This window comes from Piliocolobus tephrosceles, chromosome 15, assembly GCF_002776525.5.
Source record: "Piliocolobus tephrosceles isolate RC106 chromosome 15, ASM277652v3, whole genome shotgun sequence".
Taxonomy (NCBI): Eukaryota; Metazoa; Chordata; class Mammalia; order Primates; family Cercopithecidae; genus Piliocolobus; species Piliocolobus tephrosceles.
The window spans coordinates 70686366-70699676 of NC_045448.1; the positions used below are offsets into that span (position 1 = coordinate 70686366).

The 13311-nt window shown below is 43.6% G+C and overlaps 1 long non-coding RNA gene across 4 annotated transcripts in view; it reads right to left on the reverse strand.

Moving 5' to 3' along the window:
* The window catches only part of LOC111550557, a 113628-nt gene that overhangs the window by 64061 nt on the left and 36256 nt on the right, over window positions 1-13311 (reverse strand). For 2 of the 4 annotated variants that reach the window (XR_002734099.1, XR_002734098.3), the window contains exon 3: window positions 12263-12365. This is a non-coding gene — a long non-coding RNA (uncharacterized LOC111550557). Of the gene's footprint in view, window positions 1-11219; window positions 11281-11924; window positions 11935-12262; window positions 12366-13311 lie in introns of those variants that run through there. The other 2 variants (XR_002734096.1, XR_002734100.1) reach the window with 2 other exon arrangements.

A 13311-nucleotide genomic window follows, 5' to 3' on the forward strand; every position in this document is an offset into this window, starting at 1 on the left:
GCTCACGCCTGTAATCCCAGCACTTTGGGAAGCCGAGGTGGGCAGATCACCCAAGGCTGGGAGTTTGAGACGAGCCTGACCAACAGAGAGAAACCCTGTCTCTACCAAAAATACAAAAATTAGCCAGGCGTGGTAGCGCATGTCTGTAATCCCAGCTACTTGGGAGGCTGAGGTAGGAGAATCACTTGAACCTGGGAGGCAAAAGTTGCGGTGAGCCGAGATCGTGCCATTGCACTCCAGCCCAGGCAATAAGAGCAAAACTCCATCTCAGGAAAAAAAAAAACAAAAAAACAAAAAACACAAGGCCAACATATGTGGGTGATATGAGTAATGACAAATCCCTACTGGAGGGGTGGGCAAAAGTACTCTGAGGAACAGGAATAACCAGTATTAGAATTCAAGTTGCTTACTTTGTTGCTGTGTTCAATGTTCAATTCTCTCCATTATCCCAAACCTTTGATAAAAGTCTGCAACACATATAAAGGCTTTAGCTGTGAGTTCTACATCTGTATCAATGTGGATGGAAACAAGGACAGTGTACTTGATCTAGTAAACTATCCATAATCTGAACAAATTCAGAGGAAGCAAGAGCTCAAAATCAGAGCACCTGGGAATTTGAAGAAATCTGAAGAAGGAATCAGGACAATTCCTGCTGTAAGTTGAAGAATGACATTTTAAGCCAAAACTTTAAGGAGAAGGATGACTCCAGGTAGCTGATGGGTTACACTAGGATGCTGAATCCTTAGACTCTTAAACCAAATTACATGAGGTTCCACAGTGATTTACAGAAACAGCCAGCAGGGGAGGTGCCAATTACTTTGCTTGCACAAGAAACAAACTGAGGATCATACGCCCCACCTCTTCTCCATTCTGCATGCTCCTAAAGAGGTCTTCTGGCCCCTACTGCACCTAAGGGTGGCCTTAGTCAACTCTCAAGTTTTCTCTCAAGGTTCTAGCCCTCAGATGCTTCCTCTCCAGGACTTCCATTTTACTTAGAGTCTGAATCTCAGCTTAACCTTTAATTGTTCTTGAATAAGAAAAGAAAGAACCACATCCTAGACATCTTACATCACAACCAGAGCCTATTAAATTCCCAGTGGGGGAATGGAAGACAGTGATGCTAAAGCACGTTAAATGACCCTAGTCGGTGATGCTCCTAAATCAAGGAAATGAGGAGGAGGAGGAGGTTTGGAACGGGGAAAAAGAATGGTTTGATGAAGAATATAATTTGGCTTGAAACATGTTGAGTTTAAGATGCTTAAGAACTATCCAGGTTACAATGCCAATAGTGTTTGGCTATTATGAGTAAGAAGCTCAGAAGACAGAGAAATCCAGGTGGGGGATGATAGTATTAAAGTACTTGATGTATTAGTGGTAGCTGAACCAATAAATATAGATGGCATCATCTAGAGACAATACATAGAGGGAGTAGAGACAGCTGGGCATAGTGGCACCCACCTATGTAATCTCAGCTACTCAGGGAGGCTGAGACAGGAGGATTGCTTGAGCACAGGAGTTTGAGGCTGCAGTGAACTGTGATCACACCACCGCATTCTAGCCTGGGTGACAGAGCAAGACTTTGTCTCTTTATTCATTTTTAAAATTTTTATTTATTTATTTTGAGATGGAGTCTTGCTCTGTCACCCAGGCCGGAGTGCAGTGGCGTGATCTCAGCTCACTGCAACCTAAGACTTTCCCTAACAGCCTTCCTAAAGCTGCTAACAAGTTTTCCACAGTTATAGGCCAATTAATACTTAGCAAATACCAGCTGGGCACGGTGGCTCATGCCCGTAATCCCAGCACTTTGGGAGGCCGAGACGGGTGGATCATGAGGTCAAAAGTTCAAGACCAGCCTGGCCAAGATGGTGAAACCTCGTCTCTACTAAAAGTACAAAAATTGGCTGGGTGCATTGGCAGGCACCTGTAATCCCAGCTACTTGGCAGGCTGAAGCAGAAGAATCACTTGAACCCGGGAGGTGGAGGTTTCAGTGAGCCGAAATTGCGCCACTGCATTCCAGCCTGAGTGACAGAGTGAGACTCCGACTCAAAAACAAAGTAAAATAAAATAACATGGCAAATACCTATAGACCAAAGAAACTACAAGCTCTATTTAAGATCTCTGAATGCCCATTTCAAGCCTTCTTCCCACTTTCCTATAAGCGAGCTGACTCCCTGGTCTTCAATTAAAACCATGGTCTTTCAGAAGAAGTGGCAAAAATAGACAAATGCCACAGGCTAAGGCCCCAAAGGTGGGGCTTGTATATGCCGAATGCTGCTTACTGGATATTCAAAGAATATACCTAAGGACATGGTCCGTCCATATCTAATGTCATGGTCAAAGCTGAGCCTTTCCATCTAGTTTGTCTTATGATTAGCTAAGCAAACTATCTGAGTTGAGATCAGCCAACTAATGATCTCACTCACTCGCGACAATAAAGACACATATATGAGGGTGTCAAGAGGACCCGTAATTTCTTCATCAGAAGTCTTAGAGGTTTCTTTCAGGTGATCTTTCCCTAGCTGTGTTGGTTGGGAATGGCATGCAGGGGAAGTAACTGGCTTGCTCTTTGGTTACTATGCCAGCTTCAATTCCTGGTACTTGGTCACCCACCCAGTCAGATTTAAATGGCAACCCACCTGTAACACCACCCTGCCCACAGAGCATGAGCTTATCTCCATTCAAGGATTGAAAAAAATATTATAGTCTAGACTGCCCACAAGATATAGAAGAGAAATTTAATAGGGAAGGTAGAAAATTTATGTCATACCCATTCCATAAAAATGAGCTACTTCCCATTTGGCACTGATCCCCATGTGTAACGTCAAAATCCTGAACTAGCAGTAAGACTTGAGACTGATGCTGAGATCTATATAGTCCCAGAGTAGAAGGAAGTGTGCTCAGAAGTGCTCTAGAGAAATTCTGATGGAGGTCCAACCTAGGGAAGAGAGCCTCAGAGAAGCCCTCCTATCTTGTATCCAGAAGCCAGTGATGGCCATGGCCATGATGACACCATAGCATTTACCACTTCCTGTTTCCACTGGGATGGAGAAGAGGATTCAAAGTGGAAGAAAGAATGCAGAATTCTTCCTTCCTCCCCATTTCAGAGTTCCACTGTGGATTAGAGCTATCTATCCTTTTGCAGACACACAGGAAATAGTGATTATTACCTTCATCTGGAATTTCAGATGAAGGTAATAGTAACATTATCTTCATCTGGAATTACTCTATTTGATATCCATTCCTTTGGAATAAAGATTCACTCTTTCCAAAACTGTATTCCACCAAACACATATTCTGTAAGATTTTAATAAATATTTCTTCAGGAAAAAAAAAAATGGATCTCTAGTTAAATACGTTTGAAAAATGTTACATAGTCTACTTCCCTTTTGGAGTTTTACAATGCATATTAAAAGCTCTTTTTGAGGTGGAAGCAGCTGGACAACTAACATGAAATCCAGGGCAAGAGCTCAACGAAGCTAAGAGCCTTGTTACAGAAGGCAGCGGGACAGACTGGCATGACATCTAATTAGCCCAAAGAGTAGGTGGCAAAGTTCAAGGTGGTCAACACAGGGAGATCTGTGCATGGACAGAACTCTACCTACTAAAGCCTAGATGCAAGAAAAGGCTCTAGTATCAGATAAGTGACCTGGCCAGGGGAAGGGTGGAAAGTCCCTGGTGAGGGACTGACAGCAGGGCTTTACTCCTGGACAGGGTTAGGAAGTCCAGGCAGAGAAACAAGACAATGCTTGTATTTCTAGGTAAAAGTCAAAATAAAGGTGAGATGGCAGGAAAGCAGAAACTGATAGGCAGAGAGCTGTCATTCAGGGCACAGAACACATGCCCAGGAGTTCCTCCCTACTGGAGACACTGTTTCTAATATCCTAGTGATCAGCAGATCGTGCTTTCCACTAGACCTCATGTATGAGGCTGCAGGGGTTGAAAGGAGAGGAAATGGTGTGGGAGGTTCAGAAATCTCAACTAGTGCTGATTCCATTAAGGTAGGAGGTACAGACCTTGCCAAACTTGGGGGATAGGGAGAAGAGGCCATTCCTAGGCTGCCCACTAGGGAAATGTGTCCAAAACAATTAGCTACAACCCAAGAGTCCTCAGTAAAGCCAAAAGTCTGGATCAAAAATAAAGTGCTCTAGACTTAGGATAGGAATATGGACAGTGAAATTGAACCTCGGGGTGGAGGTATCCATAAACCCAATTGTAAGGAGCTCAGAAAGTCACTGAGATTTGAGTTGCCTCTGCAAAATATGCCCTTAGGGGAGAAAATGCTATGAGAATTCTAATCATAAAGGCAGTTAGAGAGGACTGGTGAATGAAAGATGATGCCAAGTCAACTAGGAAGGGTCTCTCTTTGGCAGAACTCAGGCCAATAAAGTCGTATGCCTTCTTTGGGAGGCCAAGGTGGGTGTATCACCTGAGGCCAGGAGTTCAAGACCAGCCTGGCCAACAAGGTGAAACCCCATCTCTACTAAAAATACAAAATTACCTGGGTGTGGTGGTGCGCACCTGTAATCCCAGCTACTTGGGACGCTAAGGCAGGAGAATCACTTGAACCCAGGAGGCGGAAGTTGCAGTGAGCCAAGATTGCTCTACTGCATTCCAGCCTGGGCGGCAGAGTGAGACTCTGTCTCAAAAAAAAAAAAAAGTTGTGTGTCTTAATCACAGGGACTATCTTCACAGCTTCTGGATCAGCTATTTTGGCTCCACAAAATTAGTGCACGAGGAACTGTACCTTTGCATGGACACCTCAAGTGCTTTGTCATTGCTTTTGGCATGACTTATTTTGCTTTCCGGTCAAGCTCTTAGCATAGCTCATTGGGAAATTGAGACCAGAAGTTGTCCGTGACCACCAGCCACGAAGGAAATGCCCTGCCCTTGTTGCCACTGGTGGCCTCTTTTGCGCCACCATTTTGCATCATTTCTCGGAAGCTGTGCCTCCCCCCTTCTAAGATCTGTGACAGTCTTGTCTGAGGACATCACAGTAAACCACAGACCCAAAGGTCCAGCACTCCTGGTTACATTCTAGCTGTCAGCTGCTCTCCACAAAACACTGTGCTTCCATCCGAACATGCTGGTGGGAAATCTACCCACCCAGCACACCCTGTTTGGGAGTCACGGGCCTCCATCATCACCACCCTCAGCTGCTTGTTTTTTCTCAGACAAAACTGGGAAGGAAACCAAGTATTTTTTTACGGACCCAGCATCTCTCTTCAAGGCCTTTATCTCAAACTCATTGGCGTCTCCTTCCTGTCCCTACAACTAGGAGCACAGTGCCTTCTCCTCTCTATCCCTTCCTCAGTCTAGTTCTCAGAAATCAATCTTATAAACTCATTCACACTTCCACTTAACATGACCAAGATGTTTCACAATCAAAGCCCTTCCTAGAGTCTCTTCATTTTTAACAGGGTCTCAAAGATTTAAATCAAGAAAAAGAAATTTCAATTGTGGGATTCCAAACAATAGCAAACAGCTAGGGCAAGTTTTTGAGGGGCAGGACACATTCTTGGTGCCCTGAAATTATACTACTTGACAGACCAGCTCTTTGTATTTCATCACCTGACACCTTCAAGCCATCTCTTCTGCTAGCCCAGGGGCCAGGATCCCTGAATGTGTGCCAGCACCCACTGCTATCTGGTCTCCCTTGGAAAAGAAAAAAAGAGACACACATAATTTTTGTTTGTTTGTTTTTTGAGATGGAGTTTCACTCTTGTTGCCCAGGCTAGAGTGCAAAGACACGATCTCGGCTCATGGCAACCACTGCCTCCCAGGTTCAGGTGATTCTCCTGCCACAGCCTCCCAAGTGGCTGGGATTACAGACATGAGCCACCACGTCCAGCTAATTTTGTATTTTTAGTAGAGACAGAGTTTCTCCATGTCGGTCAGGCTCGTCTCAAAGTACCGACATCAGGTAATCCGCCCGCCTCGGCCTCCCAAAGTGCTGGGATTACAGGTGTGAGCCACGGCGCCCGGCCGAGACACCTCTTATTTACTCACTAATCATTCAATGTTAATAGTCACACAACAGGTGCCACCAGCTCCAGTAAATGCAATATATACACCACACCCTCACCTCTAGCCCCATCACAGCTGACTTTGTGAGCCACATCAACAGATTTTATGTAGATGATAGGACAGAGCCACTTTAGCAGTAAACCAATTACCAGTGGTGTTTTGACACGTGTGGCCTACACTGTGATGAAGAACAAAGACTTTTTGAAATCCTCACCTACAGCCAATTGGTATCTTTCCCACATATGTTGTTGCAGCATCTCTATATATAGAATCTAGGACTCTGTAAACAGAATGTTCTAGCTAAACACGTATCAACAAGTAAAATCGTGAGGTAGGTAAAGATGGCATCTCATCACCCTTCTTTCTCTCACCCTTTCCTAAATCTCACCAGGGACAGAAAAGCTCTGTGAAAACAGCATCGGTTTTGGCGTTGTACAGACTTGAGGAGAAATAAATCCTAGCTCAGCCCTTTTATTTAGCTGTGTGACCTTGGACAAGTTATGTAACTTCTTTGACTTTTAGCTTGCTCATGTGCAAAAAATGGGAATACTTTATTGGTTTGTACTACAATTAAATTATATGTGAAAGCATCTAATACATGCCTGGCTCTCAACGGACACAAGTTTCTGTTATCCATCTAAATTATCATGTACCTGGTATCCTCAAGCTATCAAAGTCAATGTGTGTGCCCCACACAAACTTTCCTTTTCTTTCCTAAACCCTATTGAAGCTGCCATCCCCTGTAAGAGCTGATCTAATTACACTGTTAAAAGGAATGCAATTCTGATGAAATGAATTCAAGTAAAACATAAACAACATTGCTGGGTTTCTATATTAACTCTGGGTTGGGGGGTATTTCTGCATTTAAAAAAGAAGACTGGTTGGGAGGCCGAGGCAGGTGGATCAATTGAGGTCAGGAGTTCGAGACAAGCCTGGCCAACATGGTGAAACCCCATCTCTACTAAAAAACGATTAGCCAGGCATGATGGCACGCACCTATAACTTCAGCAACTTGGGAGGCTGAGGTGAGAGAATCACTTAAACCCAGAGGCAGAGGTTGCAGTGAGCCAAGATCACACCACTGCACTCTAAGCTGGGCGACAGAGCGAGACTCTAAAAAAGAAGCCTGGAAATTCAAATGAGAGGCAGGATGTGTAATGGTGAAGCTCTCCTAAAGGACAAGAGACCAGTATTCACCTTTTCCACTGCAAGCACAGCCTCTTTTCACTCTCTCTGCGGAAGATGAGAAACCAATCCGAGCTACAGAACATCAGCTCAGATTGCTGAATGTCACACCTCAAATCAACAGCAGGTCCAGAATAGAACTTGGAGCCTTGGCTACCCCTCCTGCTCTAGTCAGCACATGTCACTTCCTTACCCAGGAAGTTATGGTGTTGTTGTTTTTTTGTTTTCCCTAGGAGGTTTCCAACACTATTTTAAACTCTTTGGACTCAAGCAACAGGATTTGACTATGGTCACAGCCTTGAAACAGTGTGTGGGAGGCCTGGACCTTCTAGCATCACATCTTTTTTAAATGGTCTCAACAAGGTCCAAATTAATACAGGTGGTACAATGAACCTATGTCTTGACTTGTCTCTTAGTGATCCAGGAAGGAGGATCACAGAGAAATTTCTAGGTTTTCCACAAACAGGATCACAGAAGCAGATTATTTGGGCTAAAATCAGCCTAAGTATAATCACCTGACACATGTGCTATGCTGACTATAAATCACAATTCAGCATGGGAATTCTCATTATTAGGTACTCTTTGGCAGTATGTATGTTCTCCTTTGACTTTCCTGGCAAGACCCTAGTGAGCCAAGGGCACTAGCTCAGGCTAGGGTCTGAGAAGCCAAACACCCCTGGGGGAGGGAGGGTGGTGGAAAAGGCTGGCTGGCAGCTTCAGCAGGTGGTATAAAGGGGAACTGAAGGTGAAGTCTAGGGTGAGAGGAGGACTGGTCCAGGCAGGATTACTCAACAGCATGTGCTCAGGGAACTGGCAAAACAAGTACAACAACAAATATTTTAAGTTATTTTATATTTATCAAAGTGGTAACCATGGTAAAAATCAGAATTTTGCTGCATTTTCTTTACATTTTGCTAGGTTTCTTTATACTTATTTTGCACTTACACAGTTTTTAAAATACATACTGAGGGATGAAAGTATGAGGGACATCATAATTTTTCTATTGCTTAAGACTGTTAAACAAATTTTTAATCTGGCCTCTAACTTTAGGAACAAGAAAGGAAAACCAAGAGTTTGAACTTTCCAGGTCAATATTCATTTCTTCATTCAATAAATATTTCTTGAGGGATTAGTAAGTATCAGGCCTTTGCTCAGTCCTGGGATGCAGCAGCAAACAAGAGAGATGTGGTTCCTGGAGTTCAGTTTAGCGAGAGTGGGTAAGAACAAGAACAGAATCTAAAGCCAAAAGTCTTATTGGAAAAGAGGCAAGATTCCACAGCCAGCAATGAAATGCCAACAGAAAAGCCCAGGGGCAGGCAAGAAGCTATTCAGGGAGATGAGCTGGTTCAGAAAATGCTCTCATCCCCTCACTCACTTTGACAGGGGAGACAGCCACTGTGGTGGGTTGAATTCATCAATGTAAGTGCCCTCACAGCCAATGCCACCATGAAACTGCCCCTTCTCTGTTCACAGCCATGTAACTATAAGCTATGTGCAAGATCTTGAAAGCTCCAAAGAAAAACACAAGATTTGAACTGTCTACTGACAGAAATTCTAGAAGGTATACCACGCCAGAAGTGGGAAGCATAAAACCAACTGCCAGAGGCAGCTGGGGGATCCTCCCCTGACATTGTCACTACACTTCTCTGACACTGCATGAAAAGTAAAAATAAAGACAGAATAGGAAAGGGAAAATAAAGGGGAGTGGGGAAGAGGGATTGAAGAAGAGATCGGGTGAGATGGTCAGGCTACAGTCGGAAGCCTCCTGAGAGGAGTTTCTGATTTACAGTATGAAGCAGGCAAGACATGAAGAAAGGCTATGGCCTGATGTGTTAGAAAAATGAGTCACGGGCCAGGTGTGGTGGCTCATGCCTGTAATCCCAGCACTTTGGGAGGCCGAGGCAGGTGGATCACAAGGTCAAGAGATCGAAACCATCCTGGCCAATACAGTGAAATGCCATCTCTACTAAAAATACAAAACTTAGGTGGGCGTGGCGGCGTGTGCCTGTAATCCCAGCTACTCAAGAGGCTGAGGCAGGAGAATTGCTTAAACTCGGGAGGCGGAGGTTGCAGTGAGCCGAGATTGCGCCACAGCACTCCAGCCTGGTGACAGAACGAGACTCTATCTCCAAAAAAAAAAAGGGGCCAAGCAGGGTTGCTCACCCCTGTAATCCCAGGACTTTGGGAGGCCGAGGTGGGTGGATCACAAAGTCAGGAGATTGAGACCACCCTGGCTAACACGCTGAAACCCCATCTCCACTAAAAAAGCTGGGCGTGGTGGCAGGCGCCTGTAGTCCCATCGGGAGGCCGAGGCAGGAGAATGGTGTGAACCCAGGAGGCAGAAGTTGCAGTGAGCTGAGATAGTGCCACTGCACTCCAGCCTGGGCGACAGTGCGAAACTCTGTCTCAAAAAAAAAAAAAAAGAAAAAAACAAAGAAAAACGAGTCATTCCAGCAGCTCAGCTCCAGCACGGTCAGAAGGTGATGGCCATGGTAAAGGTGGAGAGCCAACAACAGCAACAGCAGGAGGTACAGAATCTATGCACAGCCAGCATAGTAGGGGCCTACAGAGATCTCAAAGTATTTGACTTCTCTGGGCCTCAGTTTCCTCTATCTGAAAATGAAAATGGTAAGAGTGTACATTAATTACCTAGGACTGCCATAACAAAATTACCACAAACTACATGGCTTAAAACAACAGAAATTTATTCTCTCGCAGTTCAGGAAGCTACAAGTCTGAAATCCAGGTGTCAGTAGGGCCATGCTCCCTCTGAAGGCCCTAGGGAAGAATCCTTCCTTGTCTCTTCTAGTTTCTGGTGGTCGCTGGCAATCTTTGGAGGGCTGCAGCCATTCCTTAGTTGGCAGCAGCATAACTGCAATCTCTGCCTCCATCTTCATGTGGCCATCTTCCCTCTGTCTCTCTCTCTTCTTATGACAACACCAGTCACTAGACTAGGACTTTCCAGTTAAACTTCATCTCAACTTGATTATATGTGCAAGGACCATATTTCCAAGTAAGATCACATTCATAGGTTCTGGAGCAACATGAATTTTGGGGGATACTATTCAAGTCGGTACAGAGCACCAACCTTATAAGAAGTTTATACATGTAAGGTATTATACTTAGGACCATGACTGGCACACAATATGTGCTGTGTAAAGGTTGGCTACTCTTCTTCAACATCTCTGGCAGGTAGCTGTTGCCAAAAGGGTATGTGGGTGTGTTCTGTTAAGAATCACCCTCCCTCCATTTTGAGTCAGAGGCAAGAAACTGAATGAAACTAGAGTTCTGAAATAAGCTGATTAGGGCAGAGCTCTAGAGCACATGTTTATTACCATTCAGTACCCCTTATCAATATCCTAGCAATATTCTCAGGTTGGAGTGAAAAAAATACCTGCTACAAGCACTTGTTTTTTGAACAACATAGACTTTATCATTCCAAATCAACAATGGCCCTTCAAAGCAGTCCTCTTGTTAAGATCTGCCTTGGAAGAGCCTTCAGAGCCAGCCAAGAAGCTGCAGCAGAGAGACAGCAGTCTCGTCACTTACAACTCAGACTGTGAGTTCTGATCCCAAACTGTTTTACATGGTATATTCACCCCATGGTTTGGTAATGAAATGACCTTTGGCTGTATCCAAACATTAAATCCATTCTCTGAGATGCAGATTTGCTATTTCTGAGGATGTGATATTCAAAATAACAAGCCACTTTCAAATTAGGGAAGAGAAGAACAAATTAAAGGCTCCTGCTCTTGCTTCTTCTTCTTTAATGAATGAATTTGGGACAGCCACCCAACTGAAAAAACAATACAAGGCAAGAGCAGGGGCGCGGTGGCTCATGCCTGTAATCCCAGCACTTTCGGAGGCCAAGGCGGGCAGACCAGAAGGTCAGAAGTGCAAGACCAGCCTGGCCAACATAGTGAAACCCAATCTCTACTAAAAATACAAAAGTTAGCCTAGAATGGTGGCACGTGCCTGTAGTCCCAGGTACTTGGAAGGCTGAGGCAGGAGAATCGCTTGAACCCGGGAAGCAGAGGTGGTGAGCCGAGAACACGCCATTGCACTCCAGCCTAGGCAACAGTGAGTGAGATTTCGTCAAGAAAAAAAGAAAAGAAAAAAGAAATACAGCCAGATCCCAACCACTCTCTTCATATCAAAATAAATACCAGATGGATCAAAGATTTAAATTTAAAGATAAAAGACTTAAACACACACAGTACTCAAAAAGAACAAGTAACTATTTTTATAATTTTGAGGTGGGGAAGCATGCTTTTTCTAAACATTGGTCTAGTAGCAGAAAAAATTATAAGGGAAGAGATTTTCTGACTACCTAAAAACGTAAAATTTGCATACAGAAAAAAAGCTGCATAAACAAAGTTGAAAGCAAATGACAAAATGGGAACAATTCTGTATTATATATGATAGTTGACAAGTTAAGTCTTACAAATAAAAAAAATTATTGGAAAAAATGTGCAGGCAAGGTGCAGTGCTTCACATCTGTAACCCTCAATGCTTTGGGAGGCCAAGGCGGGAGGAGCACTTCAGTCTAAAGTTCAAGATCAGTCTGGGCTGCAAGAACCCATCTCTAAAAAAAATAAAAAATTAGCCGGGTGTGGCAGCAGGCACCTGTAGTCTCAGCTACTCACGAGGCTGAGGCAGGAGGATCTCTTGAGCCCAGGAGTTCAAGGCTACAGTGAGCTATGATTGCACCACTGCACTCCAGCCTAGACAACAAACCAAGACCCTGTCTCTAAGAGAGAAAAAAAAAATTCAAAAGTCATGAATAACTGATTTAAAGAAAAAATGGAAAGGTCCAAAATACATCTGAAAATTCAACCTTTAATATTCAAATAAATGAAAATTAAATCATACTTACTGAGTGCTATGTTTCAGTTACTATTTATTCTAAGCATTTTACTTGGATTTATTACTCACAATAACCCTATAAAATACGTGCTATCATTACCTCACAATAACCCTATAAAATACGTGCTATCATTATGCCTACTTTACCACAATGAAATTGAAGGACAGAGAAGGTAAATGACTTACCTAAGGTCACCCAGTTAGTAAATGGCTGAGTCAGAATTCATCCCTTAGCAGGCTGGCTCCAAAGTCACATTCTTAACTACTGTGTTACAAGACCATGTCTCACCTGTTAGATGAAGAAGACAAAAAATACAACACCCAACGTTATCAAAAGCATGGGAAAACAGGCAATCTCATGTGCTGCTAATATAAGTTTACATTCTTAAGGGTAGTTTGGCTCCATGAATTGACATTTTAAATATGCATACCTTTTAACTCGGCAGGTGAATTTCTTGGAATTTATCCTGAAGAGATAGTGCACAAGCATGCAAAGATGTATGTATCAAGTGTTTACCACAGAATGCTCACAATAATCAAAATATTGCAAATAAAAAGCCCAGTAAGTATACCAAATGTCCAACAAATTCATTCACTCAACAAATATTTATTGAGCATCAATGATGTACCAGGAACTGTTCTCAATACCAGGTATAGAGCATGGATAAAAGAAAAAAGGGCCAGGCATGATGGCTGACGCCTGTAATCCCAGCACTTTGAGAGGCTGAGGAGGGAGGACTGCCTGAACCTAGGAGTTTGAGACCAGCCTGGGCAACACAGTGAGACCCCTATCGTTAGAAAACATTTTTTAAAATAGCTGGGTGAAGCAGCACATGCCTGTAGTCCCAATTACTTGAGAGGCTGAGGTAAGAGGATCACTTAAGCTCAGGAGATGGAAGTTGCAGTGAGTCGAGATCATGCCACTGCACTCTAGCGTGGGTGACAGAGCGAGACCCTGTCTCCAAAAAAAGGGGGAGAAACACTCATTCTATGATACAGAATGGGATGCTGCCTGATTCTAGCATAATAAAACAATCTTTAATAGAAAAATCCCCATCTTCATGGAGCTTATATTCTAATGGAGGGAAGTTAGGCAATAAGCAAATAAATGAGAAGAGTATATATCAGGTGATGCTAAATGCTATAGAGAAAAATACAGAAGGGAAGAGAGAGAGGGAAGAAAGGGGGATTGTTATCTTGTTAAGGGAGTCAAAGAAGACCCCATTGATAACAGA